Source organism: Sinocyclocheilus rhinocerous, unplaced genomic scaffold, assembly GCF_001515625.1.
Source record: "Sinocyclocheilus rhinocerous isolate Xijiao unplaced genomic scaffold, SAMN03320098_v1.1 scaffold387, whole genome shotgun sequence".
In the NCBI taxonomy this organism is placed as follows: domain Eukaryota; kingdom Metazoa; phylum Chordata; class Actinopteri; order Cypriniformes; family Cyprinidae; genus Sinocyclocheilus; species Sinocyclocheilus rhinocerous.
Genome location: NW_015651557.1, coordinates 1,110,460 through 1,126,634, shown reverse-complemented (window position 1 = coordinate 1,126,634; position 16,175 = coordinate 1,110,460). Strand labels below are relative to the sequence as shown.

Sequence of the window (16,175 nt, the reverse complement as noted above, 5' to 3'; positions counted from 1 at the left end):
AAAACAATTGACATGTTTGCATTCTTTTTTTTTTTTTTTTTTTTGAGTGTTGATTATTATATTTAAAAATGCATAGAAATTCAATTTAAGTTTGGGCTCTGTTGTTAGCTGTAACCTTATAGTAATTTAAAAGGTCTCCCTATAGTTTAGAGGAGAAGCTGAAGTAGATTTTTATCCCTAAGGAAATTTTAATTATAATTGAACTTATTTAAAGAAAGAGCAATTTGTTCAGTAAACCATTGTTAAATTTTAAAAAAAGAAAGCAATTTGTTTATTTTTCCCCCTGCTATACCAAAATCATACTGAACCGAAAAAAAACTGGCCTTGGTCTTCAAAAGGAAGTATAAACGATGGGGAAATCAATGGCGTGATTCTCCCGGGACTCATTAGTTGTGGCATGTACAACACAAAAATTAGGAAAAGGGCTTAAAGAGGATGATGCAAGTACCAGTGAAGTTTTAAAATATGCAAGTGGGATATTAATTTTATCTTTAACTGAGGAATATGCTTGTCTGCAGCTGTGCAAATAAACTGTCCTACTGAAGCAAAATTCTACCTTAACCTTGAAAATATTTCACACCGAATGTGTCCATCATGTCCGTTCATTTAAAACTTTAAAAGGAAGAGAATTTACACTAATACTGGTTTGGGAAAGATAACATGCACCATTTACAAAAACACAATTACGTTTTGACCACTAAAGCACATGAGTTGTTTCCTTTTGACCATATTTTCTCATGCCTGCAAGGCTTTATGACTTTGTTTTTGTAGACTAAAGACATTTCTCAGTCCCATTTTCAACCAAATGGCCTTATGGGAGCTTAATTCCAACAGAATAGCAGATTTTTATGTTGTTTTGTGTCTCAAAAGAGTCGGTGCATTTTATCATTTGCTCTATTACGTGAGGATTCAATTAAAGCTACGAGAGGTCCAGTCTCTAAATTTTCTTCCCAGCAGTGGTCCAAACCATCAGAACTTATATTGTTTCAGTAGCCAATTTTTAGGGGTAATAAAAAAAAAGTCTGACCCTCCTAAAATAGGTTCTAGAAGCTTGACAACAACAATACAGCAGTTTTGTCCAGTGTAGGATCTGCATAGTATATAAAAAAAATAATAAACTGTAAAATAAATGCAGCTTTATACATGAGCAGAAGATATTTTGACTGTTGTCAGTTAATGGATAACAGAGAAGAAGTAAAAGCCCCATTCATGTTGTCCATAGAGAAACAGTTTTTTTGTTGTTGTTGTTGTTTTGGTACTTTTGTACCAATGTGTTGTTACCTTTGTTGCTTTGAAATACTTTAATTTAAAATACTTTCAAGTGTTTTCAACCATTAGGGGTCACTATTTTTTTTTTTAAGAAACTCATACTTTTGTGTATAAAATGATTTTTGGAGATATTATAATGTTATTATAAAGTATAAATGCAATTCTTCAAACTTTCAGTTCATCAAACAACCCTGAAAATAAGACACTATAACGTTCTCAACTGTGATAATAAGAAATGTTTCTTGAGTACCAAATCAGCATATTAGAATGATTTCTTAAGAATAGTGTCACACTGAAAACTAGAGTAACTCCTGCTAAAATGAAGCTTTGCTAAGCAGAAAAAAAAAAATCACAATATTATTATTGTTTTGACTGCATTTTTGAATGTCAATGTCATCATAATGACCCCAACATTTTAAACAGTAGTGCGTATAGTAGCTCTTTACTGAAAGAGTCTTATTTGTGAAGCCCCAGTGGAGAAAATGAATGCTTCCACAACAACTGCAAAACGTGGGCAGACACTGTTATGTTGACCTCAGCTGTATTCGCTGTACTAAAAAACATTTGTCCCAACTGACTTCCATTGTATGTACCACAAACTTTGATTTTTTTTTTTTTCCAAAATTTCATCTTTTATGTTCCACAGAAGAAAGCCAGTCATACCAGTTTGGAACGCCCTTAGAGTGAGTAAACTTCAATAATTCTTTATTAAAGGCTCAACTAACCCTTCAAAGACACAAAATCATGTCTTGTAGTTCGTTATCTGCCAGTCAATAGGTTGCGAAATCAAACCAGAATCTGGAGACTCTGCGTCAGCAGCTGAGAAGAAAACCCTGCTATTTCCACTTTGATAAGCATCATCTGCTCTTCCATGTCTCCAGCACCAGTCCCAGTATGAGGTAGGTCATTAGGTACGACATATTTTGGCTTTCCTTGACTTCTCCACTCAGAGATGAACAGGCTCTTGCAGACTTTCTCACAATGTGACAGCTTTTCACACATCTGCTCTTTTGTCAGGCTTCAGGGCTGCTGAATTCTGCCACACTAGATTGCTCTCACCATGGCTTGGCAGCTGAAATCTTCATGTAGTCACAACATACTCTATTCTGCTTGGATGAACTTTGTATTTTGAAAATACTTTTTTTTTCTTTCTATTTAGAGATGAATAATCGCTTTTGCGAAACCATGCATATATCCTATTTTAACCAATATACTCCTGGGTCATGTCTTTCATGGCTTCTTTTACAGATGTAGCATTGTCATAATAATATAATGGAATTACTGGCTATAGCTCACAGTTATAGTATTTCAATAACCTCCATCGGTAGAGAGTAATGACAATTCTGTGCTGTTCTGTACTACCGGCAGCTCTTAGAAGGCAGTCTCAAGACAGTCTGCCCTGTCACTAGACAAAGAACATTAGGGTGTATTCACACCTGTCTTGTTTGGTTCGATTGAATCGAACTCAAGTTCGTTTCCCCCTTTTGGGCAGGTGTGAATATAGTAATTGCACTCAGGTGCGCACCAAACAACCGTACCGAGACCCAGCTGAAGAGGGTCACATCAGATACTGACTGGTTTTCGGACCCCCCCAATACAGTAAAACTGCACATTTTAGAGTGGCCTTTTATTGTGGTCAGCCTAAGGCACACCTGTGCAATAATCATTCTGTCTAATCAGCATCTTGATATGCCTCACCTGTGAGGTGGATGGATTATCTCGGCAAAGGTGAAGTGCTCACTAACACAGATTTAGACAGATTTGTGAACAATATTTGAGAGAAATAGGCCTTTTGTGTACATAGAAAAAGTCTTAGATCTTTGTGTTCAGCTCATGAAAAATGGGGGCAAAAACAAAAGTGTTGCGTTTATAATTTTGTTCAGTGTATTTGGTCCGGACCAAAGCAAGTGAACTAGCGGACTTTCCTGGTGTAAATACACCCTTAGTCTAGGAAGCCAGGAATTTGAACTATCGCCATTAAATTCGGTGCATTTTGCATGAACAATATTCTGAATGAGAACTATCCATTCAGATATGAAGGAATAGTTCACACAAAAAAATGACAATTTGCTCAAATTTAGTCACCCTCAGGCCATCCAAGATGTACACGAGTTTGTTTTTTGGGGAATTGGAGAATTTTTGCATTCCATCACTTGCTCACCAAGGGCTCCTCTGCAGTGAATGGGTGCCATCAGAATGAGAGTCCAAACAGCTGATAAAAACATTACAGTAATTCACAAAATGACTCCTCTTCTGTTCATCTTCTGAAGCGAAAAGCTGCACGTTTGTAATACACAAATCCATCATTAAGACTTTTTCAACTTCAAACCATTGCTTCCGGCTATAATATCCATAATTTTGCTTTCTCCAGTGAAAATATGAGGAATGCAGAGAAATATGCACAGATCAAGTAGCGTTTACAAGCAAAAAAAAGTCCAAAACTGTTCTAAACAAATATGTTGGTGTATTTTGATTCAAGGGGACAAAAGAGAATGGACTTTTTCATTAGAAGAAGCGATATTATGAATTATGCACTAGACAGTTTGAGATTAAAATGCTTTAAAGATGCAGTACGTAACTTTTGCCTCTCTACTGCCACCTCTGTTTTGTTTTATTGTTTTCTTTTTGTTGTTGTTGTTGTTGTTGTTTTTCCCTGGGTTGTGCTTCGGATCTGCATATGAATCTCTGATCACCACAACAGAGCGGATCTGTCATTGTACATCCACATACTGTATGTCCTACTAGGCATATATCCAAAAAATACCATCTGAACAAATATCTGCTGCTTTTGTTCTGACCGAATAATAACATAAATATTTTAAAATAAATCACGCTACTGGTGTTTAACAATTGTTCAGACAGCTCAAATCACACAGTAGAATATCTACCAGAAGTGCAATTTACCTCACTGACCATAGCAAAATAAGAAGAAAACAACAACAAAGGAATCTTGATACCAATTTGAATCAAGCAAACAAGTGCTCTAATGATAGCTAGCCACCCATTGCACTACTGAAATGTCTTGCTTGTTCAGCAGGAAAAAGAAAGCCATCTCTGTGTTATTCTTTAATTCCTTCAGATCTCTGAGTTGATGCCACTTCTCAAAAGCCATGTCAATATTTACTTTTAGTGCAGGCTTCTGTGTTTTTATTTTTATTTTTTTTTGACTGCAAGTTTTTTTTTTGACAAGTTTAAGTTCTAAGCAACTTGTCCTAAGAACAAGCTACAAACGCTCTACACACACATGCCATATAGCATCTTCTGTTTACAGATGTGATATAACCACACAAAGATGAACAACATCACACTGACAAATTACATCAGTTTCCCATGAAATCGAACCCATCACATCAAATTATAAATCATTATTATAAGCTTATCATTGCAAATCAGGGTAAGGTTAGAATGTTTTTGAGCACTGATGTATTATGTACTTGCTCAATACACGATTTTTGTCTAGTTTTAACCAAAAAGTTACATATTGTAGCTTTTGTGATGGATTTGTTTCATATAAACACTCAGCTAACTTTTCCCAAATCTGTTCAGATGAAGAAACAAACTTATTTACAGGATAAATTGGATGACCTGAGGGTGAGTAAATTTCAAGCAAATTTTCTTTTTGGGGTGACCTATTCCTCTACAAGTGTATGAAAAATGTTAATATTAGTTTTTTTTTTTAAGTCTCTATATTTGGTGGAAACAAACAAACAAATAAATAAATTCTAAATGAAGTTTAAATGTACAAATTCAATTTAAATTGAATTAAATTCAAATTAAAAATTGACTTTTTCCATTGGCTAAATGCTGCCAAAAATGACATTGTAACAACTCCATAAATGCATTAAAAATGCATCTTACATTTGGAGATTTAAAACAGCTTATTGTAACTTTAAGATGATAATGATTTTTTTAAAGAATATTGTTTTCAGGTTTTGTCTAAAGAAACCGATAATGACATTACGTTTATTATTATTATTATTATTTTCTTAAGTTAGACAATAGGAAGATAGCATGAAGAAGATTTTTATTTTTATGTTTCGTGAATCTGGCCCAAACATGGAGTTCAGAAATGCACAGTCGACAAGCGAATCTTGGTGTTTGGCATATTGTAAATCTGCAATTCCAGTTTTCTTCTCATTATACAGCTATCACTGTCTGTCATCTGACAAGGGCATAACCCAATGTGCTCCACTCAGAGGTGCCGGACTTTCCTGGTGTAAATACACCCTTAGTCTAGGAAGCCAGGAATTTGAACTATCGCCATTAAATTCGGTGCATTTTGCATGAACAATATTCTGAATGAGAACTATCCATTCAGATATGAAGGAATAGTTCACACAAAAAAATGACAATTTGCTCAAATTTAGTCACCCTCAGGCCATCCAAGATGTACACGAGTTTGTTTTTTGGGGAATTGGAGAATTTTTGCATTCCATCACTTGCTCACCAAGGGCTCCTCTGCAGTGAATGGGTGCCATCAGAATGAGAGTCCAAACAGCTGATAAAAACATTACAGTAATTCACAAAATGACTCCTCTTCTGTTCATCTTCTGAAGCGAAAAGCTGCACGTTTGTAATACACAAATCCATCATTAAGACTTTTTCAACTTCAAACCATTGCTTCCGGCTATAATATCCATAATTTTGCTTTCTCCAGTGAAAATATGAGGAATGCAGAGAAATATGCACAGATCAAGTAGCGTTTACAAGCAAAAAAAAGTCCAAAACTGTTCTAAACAAATATGTTGGTGTATTTTGATTCAAGGGGACAAAAGAGAATGGACTTTTTCATTAGAAGAAGCGATATTATGAATTATGCACTAGACAGTTTGAGATTAAAATGCTTTAAAGATGCAGTACGTAACTTTTGCCTCTCTACTGCCACCTCTGTTTTGTTTTATTGTTTTCTTTTTGTTGTTGTTGTTGTTGTTGTTTTTCCCTGGGTTGTGCTTCGGATCTGCATATGAATCTCTGATCACCACAACAGAGCGGATCTGTCATTGTACATCCACATACTGTATGTCCTACTAGGCATATATCCAAAAAATACCATCTGAACAAATATCTGCTGCTTTTGTTCTGACCGAATAATAACATAAATATTTTAAAATAAATCACGCTACTGGTGTTTAACAATTGTTCAGACAGCTCAAATCACACAGTAGAATATCTACCAGAAGTGCAATTTACTTCACTGACCATAGCAAAATAAGAAGAAAACAACAACAAAGGAATCTTGATACCAATTTGAATCAAGCAAACAAGTGCTCTAATGATAGCTAGCCACCCATTGCACTACTGAAATGTCTTGCTTGTTCAGCAGGAAAAAGAAAGCCATCTCTGTGTTATTCTTTAATTCCTTCAGATCTCTGAGTTGATGCCACTTCTCAAAAGCCATGTCAATATTTACTTTTAGTGCAGGCTTCTGTGTTTTTATTTTTATTTTTTTTTGACTGCAAGTTTTTTTTTTGACAAGTTTAAGTTCTAAGCAACTTGTCCTAAGAACAAGCTACAAACGCTCTACACACACATGCCATATAGCATCTTCTGTTTACAGATGTGATATAACCACACAAAGATGAACAACATCACACTGACAAATTACATCAGTTTCCCATGAAATCGAACCCATCACATCAAATTATAAATCATTATTATAAGCTTATCATTGCAAATCAGGGTAAGGTTAGAATGTTTTTGAGCACTGATGTATTATGTACTTGCTCAATACACGATTTTTGTCTAGTTTTAACCAAAAAGTTACATATTGTAGCTTTTGTGATGGATTTGTTTCATATAAACACTCAGCTAACTTTTCCCAAATCTGTTCAGATGAAGAAACAAACTTATTTACAGGATAAATTGGATGACCTGAGGGTGAGTAAATTTCAAGCAAATTTTCTTTTTGGGGTGACCTATTCCTCTACAAGTGTATGAAAAATGTTAATATTAGTTTTTTTTTTTAAGTCTTTTTTTTTGGTGGAAACAAACAAACAAATAAATAAATTCTAAATGAAGTTTAAATGTACAAATTCAATTTAAATTGAATTAAATTCAAATTAAAAATTGACTTTTTCCATTGGCTAAATGCTGCCAAAAATGACATTGTAACAACTCCATAAATGCATTAAAAATGCATCTTACATTTGGAGATTTAAAACAGCTTATTGTAACTTTAAGATGATGATGATTTTTTTAAAGAATATTGTTTTCAGGTTTTGTCTAAAGAAACCGATAATGACATTACGTTTATTATTATTATTATTATTTTCTTAAGTTAGACAATAGGAAGATAGCATGAAGAAGATTTTTATTTTTATGTTTCGTGAATCTGGCCCAAACATGGAGTTCAGAAATGCACAGTCGACAAGCGAATCTTGGTGTTTGGCATATTGTAAATCTGCAATTCCAGTTTTCTTCTCATTATACAGCTATCACTGTCTGTCATCTGACAAGGGCATAACCCAATGTGCTCCACTCAGAGGTGCTTAAATGTGTTTAAACCTTTCACCCTTCAGTCTACCGTATTTACTTACTGTGTCCTTAGCAGCACATAGATGCCAATATATGCTGCACCCTCATCTATAATGCAATGCATTTAAAGGTTCTGCAGCAGCACAGTGGTTTTAGTTAAATGATGTGTAACCCAGTTAAGTCAAAGCACTGGGGTTGAAAGCATTAGGTTCAAACTTTTGCATGTCAAAAATTCTATTGTGCAGTGTAAGCAAAGTTTGACTGGATTAAACAACACAGATTAGAAAAGGTAGATTTAGATTTATGGGCATATAACTGCCTCTACTTATTTTATGCCCTTCTATTGTGCAAATGAAAATGGTCCAGGAAGACTCATCAACTCCTACCTAAGATCTTCAGCATAGCTAACAGATGTTTCCACAGAATAAAGGTGCAGTACATAGATAACCTGAGAAATATATGGCACAAGGCAGATGCCACCTTTTTAATTGAGGTTTTAGTCTAAAAGGTTTTATCAGAAACCCTCTTTCCACTTGTCCACGCGAGCTTACGCCTCACCACAAGATTGTTATACTGGCACTTATTCCAATTGCCCTGTGAAAAGCACACAAGATATGACTGTTACAAAACATGACACTGGGTCATATAACAGAGAAGAAGGCACAGATATTGTAAATGTGCCACATTATTATATTAAACATCGCAACCGTCTGTGACGGTTCCGTGATGAACCGTACTGTTTTAATTGTCCAATGCAAGAACCAATCGGGAGAAAGACATGGAGAGTCATGAGCGTAAATAACTGAATAAGAGGAAGTGGCAACGTGTGTGTTGTGAGAGTGCAGACAACAATAGAGGCCTCTGCCGAGGCGAGTCGCGGGCAAGCTGGAATAAAAGGCACGCGGGTTTTGTTCAACTAAGTAGTACAGCACCAAAAGAGGGATTTCTTGCCACTCTGACAGATCTTCTTGGCCCGGTCTGCAAGGCGCCTGTCCTTGGCGTATACTGTGGGGTGCTTGCCTGGCGGGTTGAGTTGCCGGGTGCTTAGCGCTTCTGAGATCGCCTGTTCCTGTGTTTTTGATGCTGCCTACAGAACGTTGCCGGATCCACTCGCGGCCATTCTACCTAAAGGCTTACTGTGCATCAGACAACAAGGGGTTATCTGTTGTACTTTGGATCTCCTCTCTGATGTTGATTGAGAGAGCGTTTTGATTACAAAAAGCTGCCAACTCACCTCAGGTACTCGTACTCCCAAACAACAAAGCATTCCTCTGCAAACTTCCAAAAGCTTCCCCACACAGACATCAGCCATTCGCAGCTATTACACACACACACACACACTTATTTCCGTAATTCAAACAACTTAGTTGCTTATCTGTTTTGTCTTTTGGGGGGAAACTGATGATTTTGAACTGTTGAAATTTGAATATTTGAGTATTGAAATTGAGTATTTTGTCAACATTAATTTTTTCCCCTTTGATCTCTTGATCCCAATGAACTATTAATTACCCTGGCCCACAACACATCACATCACATCAAAAGACTTTGTGAATTTGTAGCCTATTGATTGATCATTACTTTACAGTGATATTTATCTGTGTGACCGGTGGTTTGAGTACTCTGGATTAAAGCATTAACTCTTGGTGGATTTAATTCTGCCTGGCGCCCGAACTAGAAAAATTAAGGAAATTGATTTCAATTAAATTCCTATAATTGACATAGCCACCGTTACAAGTCATTGCACAAGTTTAACTGCCTATCCAGTCATAGTGAATAGTTGTAAACAGATTTAATTAACTTTTTCAATTTCAAATAATTTAATTGTCATTTAGTCAAATTTACTGTTTGCAAATTACAAATCATTTTCAGTTGACAAAAATAACATTTTATAATTGATAATGATGTGCAAATGTGTGAAATTCCGAAAGGCTAACTTTAACCAAAATAATGTTAATCAAAATGAGATACTTTTTAATTTAAATGTATCATTTACTTTCATGATTTCATTCAAAGTATGATTTAACTAGAACTTACACAATTTAACTATTTAATTGATGATTAAATGATTTAATGATTTTATTGATGTTGGCATAATGCTAAGGCCTTGTCCACACGAATGCGGGTATTTTCAAAACCGCAGCTTTTTCTATGCGGTTTGGCCGTTCGTCCACACGCAAACGTAGCACCAGGTCACTGAAACCGAACATTTTTGAAAACTCCTGCCAGGGTGACGATTATCAGTGTTATCGTGTAGACAGCAAAACCGGAGATTTTGGTTTGTGACTTCGGAGCATGCACTGTTATCTCCGCCTACTGGAAACTTTTTCAGGCGTCTGATTGGCCAACATGGCTTTACGGTTGAGATTATATCACCATCTGTTGGCTTGGCATGCTCTTGACAGTGCTTCATAGCATGCTTTTGCGTTTTTATGTGGACAGAGATTTATTTAGAAACGGAAGAAGGAAAAACTCCACTTATAAAAATACCCGTGTAAGTGTGGACATGGCCTAAGGGGCAGGAGAAAGGACCCAAGTACTTAAGAAACTCTTCATGACGCAGTCCTATTGGGACAAACCCACCATACCTCCATGTCTCCATTTACAGACATTTACGCTGTCACAGTCTACTACAGGTCCAGCAATGCAGCCTGCAGAACTTTCACCCTCCACCTCCCCAGCTCCACCTGTCTATTAGACTATAGCAACAGCATTTGCAATTAAAAAATAACTACTTTGAAAGTTATTCATACTGAAATGTGATCATATACAACTGGGGGAAGCAATATAAAAAGGCCAAAAAACGGCCATGTATCAAACAAACGAAGTGTTATAGGGTTATATTTATTTACACACAAATATATTGTCATGACATGACTCAAGTGCATGTGAAAATGAACAAATTATTTCAGCTTCTGCCTGTTTATTGTGTAGAGAGCAGTGAACACTTCGTAGGGACTTGAATTTGAACGCAGCGACTTTATTCATGACTCCCTTGTGGATTTGGACTGTTAAATGGTGCCTAGCAGCTGAAGATCTTTAATCTTGTAATGGGCAAATGGTCATTGCCATTACCTGACTGATGGGACAGAGAATCAATAATGAACCAGTGCTAAATTGTGTGCTACGCTCTCCATTTTACGTGAAGTAACCATTGCTGCATTTATCCTCTGCTGAAGGGGGAAAAAATACAAATCACGTTATTGCAATCATTTTAAATAATTTGTAACATCTATTAGACTTTCGCTCAACAGCTTTATTTTTCCAGTCTCCATCACTTTGAAAGCAGAATAAAACTTCAAGTAACATTTCTGAAGCAGTATTTACAAGCCCTTTCTTTTGATTTCATTAGCTAGTGTCACAGTTGTACTTTTTTTTTTTTTTTCAAAGAAACTTCATCTTAATGATGCACAATGAATTGTTGTAAACATCTTGGACAAAAACATGCTAATAATAATAATAATGTACAGGTTTGGAGCAACATTAGAATGAGTAAAGGATAGAATTGTTGAAACAAACTACTCCTTTAAATGGACCTTCACTGCAGACCTTAATGAATGGAGAATCAAACTGAGTAAAGGGCCAGACAGAATCCATTTGGTAAGAAATCTTAAAATAGAAAAAGGAATGTCAGAGCTTTTAAATAATTTAATGACTGCAGACATTGTTATATTGGTTATCTTCTCCACAGTGGAATGATCTTGCCTGTGGCAAGAAAAGAAGAAGAATGACATGGTTCTAGTGTCTTATTTTGGGAGAGTTGGTTGACAGAGCACTCATGTCACTGAAATTCCTTCGTTTGCTTGATGTGCTCGGGGACAAAGTGCTATGAAAGGACTAAACCACATGTTATTGAGACAATGTCAGTGTTACATAACTGACTGATCTTCAGATGTTTGGTATAGAGTTATGGATACAATTATGTGTTCTAATAATATAAATATTAGAACTTGACACAAGGAATCTTAAATCTGTCTGTTCACTGAAATATACACATCCACATGGTAATTATGGCTGCGGTTCTGACCAAGGAAGTCTATAATACCTGGAGAAAGCTATCCATTTGCATGCATTCCCATTCATCGCAATGATGAATCTGGATACTGGTAAAACAACTACTATTATATGAAATAATGACCTCTTGGCTCTGTTATATAATAATACTGCCTGTCCATCTCTGTTTAAAGGCCAAGTCACACATAAAGCACATATTTGCTACAGCTTTTAATCAAAACACTGCAGCCCTATAGACCTACTGGAGACTGATTCAAATTAGTCCAACCAAACAAAATCAATGATTAATAAGAAGCTCATCAGAATTAGCTTTTGGAACCAGTTTTTCAGACTGATATCGAAGTACATGAAACATGTTAATACAATCCTCTACACTACAATTAATTTTTTTAAAGCACTTGTGTCCAAAGTTGAAATGTTTAGCAGCACTGAAGTTCAGTTTTACAAAACACTGTGTAAATGGTGACATATAAAGACAGTAATTGGGCTTTTAGTCAGTTTCTTGTGCACTTGTGAAATACTAACTAAAATGCTGAACTGTGAGTCTGTTCATCTTGAAATATTTATGACACCACAGCTAAACTGATGTGTGTAATGGTGTATGAAACTTTGGTATGACATTAACATTCAACAGATGCAATGAAGTCAGTGAGCCAAAATTAAAGTGGTTGATATCAAATGTATTCAATCCACTTATTAGTGCTTTATTCTTTTATGCAGTAACAAAACTATACGGGTAACATTTTAGAATAACTTTGATTCTAAATTTTAGAATGATCTGTTTCTTATCGAACAATGTTTTACAGAGCTATAGTTTACAAGCATCTAAAAATGAATATGAAATAATGTTAATTAAACATCCATGACATTTATAGTTAATTAAACTTATTAAAATAACTAATCAAGCTCTAGTGCTCTAAAATACATAACTGTTAAGTTTTGTATTGTAATAAAGTTTGTTAATGTTATTAATGAAATTGAGTCTGTAAGTGAAAATTTTGAATCCAGCTGAATGTTAATTATATTATGTGATGTTTGCCATAACAATCTACTGTAAAAGCATGCACTGTTTATATCCAGTCTCTGTGTTATTTAATTTGGTTTCTCTTGTCGCAGACATTATCTGTAGGGCCTTGTCAATGGCTTGGCCTTTCCAAATAAACTGCTGCAATACTTACATTTCATCTGATCAATTCAATTAATAAACCTCAAAAAGAGACCTTATGATGGTGTCATTTAAGAGATTACAGCTTAGCCAAGCAGAGGTATGGTTCACCTGGTCTTTCAGACAGACAGATGAGGACACAGTATTGTGGTTATTGATGGACAGGCAGATAATGTCTGCTAATCGTACCAGATACACTATCAGCCACTGGAATCTGAGCTGAAGGGCAAACAGAAATAGCTGAGAACAGAATGAACGACATATAAGCCAGACTGAGACGTTTCATGTTTGGCACGATTGATTCTAATCGTTCAATAGTACTAACATTAACATGATAGAAACCAATGTCTTTGTAATAAACATACTGACCAGAAAGTAACGGTAGAAATCCAGTAATTCGAGACCGACAGTGATTGAAAAACCTTTATTTCACCTTTACCTGTTTGGAGTCAGTACATTTTTATTTGTTGGTTTGTTTTTAATATTTTTGAAAGAAGTATCTAATCGCTGCATTTATTTGATTAAAAACACAGCCATTATTCGAGTCTATATCGCAAGATCCTTCAAAAATCATAATACAGTATGCTGTTTTTGGTGCTCAAGAACCTTTTCTAATTTATAATGTCTAAAACATTTGTGCTGCTTAATATTTTTGTAAATCGATGAATATTGAAATAATGTACATCACTATAGTATAGGCTGTAGTTTTAGAAGAAACACCGGTCCCACTTTATATTAAGTGTCCCTAATACCTGTGTACTTGCATAGTAACTACATGTGTACATAGTATGTAACCACAGTGTAAGTACACATTGGTACATAGTATCTACAGCTGTAATATTTCTGTAACTACACACATGTAACAACCCTCAGGATGGTTTGTGTAAGTACAAATGTGTAACAGGACATTGGTAACAACACTTTTTTTTCACTTCACTAAGTACTCGTGTAACAGGAATTATGTACGTAGTATGTAACCACAGTGTAAGTACACATTGGTAAATATTATCTACAGCTCTAATGTTTGTGTAACTACCCATATGTAACAACCCACTGAATGGTATGTTTAAATACAAATGTGTAACAGGACATTGGTAACAACTCTTTTTTTTCACTTCACTAAGTACTCGTGTAACAGGAGTTATATAACTACATTTTGTAACAACATGTATAAGAGTAATTGGAACCATTTGATCCAGGGGGTGGAGATTGGTAGGTTTAGGGGTGGAAATGGGATCCAGGGGTCGCTGCTGTGTAACATCAGAGTAATTACATGATAAATCTAATATAAAGTGTAACACTTTCTTTACCAAAAAGTGCTGTTAGTCCTGTTACACATTTGTACTTTCATTACCAAAAAGTGTCATTACCAATGTCCTGTTACACATTTGTACTTCAGTACACATACCATTCAGTGGGTTGTTACATATGTGTAGTTACACAAACATTAGAGCTGTAGATACTATGTACCAATGTGCACTTACACTGTCGTTACATACTACGTACACCTCTAGTTACTATGTAAGTACACAGGTATTATGGACAATATAAAGTGGGACCGAAACACCAAAATAAGTGATATCTGTGCTTTCTGTGCAAATCTACTTTTGAAAAGCACCAGCCGGTAATAAATGAACTACAATTAAAAATAAATAAATACAATAATTGTGATCTGCAAGTTCCACAGAAGCAAACAATTTCAAAATATATTTTAATATAGTACCCTCTGTTTTTAGTGCTAATATTTTCTAAAGCAGTGGTACTGTAAGATATCAATGACATCAACCTCCACTGTTTGTTTTTTTTTTGCATTTCACAACCTCCAATTGTTTTCGGCTTTTGTCTCCTGACCAAACATCACTGCAGTCATGTGGCATGTCTGAAGATGTTACTTTTAACTGAAGTATTTTCTTAAATTTCCAAGTCAAATGTAGTGTAGACAGTATTCCTAACCCTCAACAGCTAATTCAAAGCCAACATCTCAACCCACTACAAGCAAATCTGCACCATTCCTGAAAGAGTCTGCAGTGCTCAGTCTCCTTCTACAAGATGAGATTATCAGAGAGGGCATTTTCATATTTTATGATGGCACCATCAAAGCTGCCTTGTTCAGTCACTCCAGTGGCCACTCTATGGCACTATGCTGGCCTGGAGAAACCTGCAGATTCCTGGAGAAGGTAATGAGGCGTAGACCCCACCATCTCAGACTTTCCCTCCTCTAGCTAACATATTTATAGACCTCAGAGGAAGATTACTTATTCTCACAGAGCACCATAAATCATGGATTTGAATGTCAGAATGGGTAAAAAAATACAGCAGTGGCAAGAACGATGCAAGTATACAAACTGCTCAAACTAATGTGATGTTGAAGAAGCTATTTTAGATGAATCGGTGCACATTATTCCAAGTCTCTCAACAAAATTGGTTAACTTTCAAAAGCCTTCATCACTTGAATTAAGATTATAATAAATGAATTTTAAAGCACTGCCACCACAAAATCAGACTTTAGGCAATTCCTTTTGCTTTGATATCATTCCGAGGTTAAATACAGATTTAAAATCATGACAATAAATAGTTTAATAGCTATGATGCATTTTACATTTTCATAAGTAACTGTAATTTAATTACAACTTTTTTTTATCAGTAACTGTAACTGATTGCAATTACATTTATAGTATTTTATAATTAAATAACGTAATTCCATTACATGTAACTAGTTACTCCCCAACTCTGGAAACAAGCTACATTTTAATATTTTTACAATTTCCCAATAAAAATATGTAAAATGGCAGTGTGAGGTACAAGAAAATAATGCAAATTATATAAATAAAATAAAACTGTATTACGCAGCTTGACATTTATTATTATTCCTTTAATATCTAAAAAAAAAAAAACGTTTGTCCACCAATTCAAAGTCAGGTGGTGTAACCATCAAATTCATGTGGTTCAAACACATTAATATGCAGAAAATAAAACCATGAAACAGGAAAAAGAAGACCCCTGAAAACATGACTGGCAATAAGTCTCTTAAAATATCAGATAATTTGACTTATCTGGTTATAAGGTTAGTTATCATATGTCATATGGTGCCACTTCTCAAAAGGTATGATATTTATGATTATAATTAATTTATGAAATTTGTAACAATTTTGGAACCTTTTTGGAAATTAATGATTACACTCACATGAAAATATAGTATTACTTCTTACTTGATGGTTGCACCACATCACATTAGAGCCATTAAAAAGAAATAGTG

At 35.1% G+C, this 16,175-nt stretch overlaps 1 protein-coding gene and 1 long non-coding RNA gene across 2 annotated transcripts in view; one reads left to right on the top strand and one right to left on the bottom strand.

Annotated features, from left to right (window-relative positions):
* Positions 1–16,175, bottom strand: part of LOC107713177 (BTB/POZ domain-containing protein KCTD16-like) — a 75,010-nt gene that overhangs the window by 23,026 nt on the left and 35,809 nt on the right. The gene's annotated exons all lie outside the window — the stretch shown is intronic.
* LOC107713178 (uncharacterized) lies at positions 1,892–2,482 on the top strand. The gene is made up of 3 exons (XR_001636870.1): positions 1,892–1,952; positions 2,040–2,168; positions 2,287–2,482. It is a non-coding gene; the product is annotated as an uncharacterized LOC107713178 (long non-coding RNA).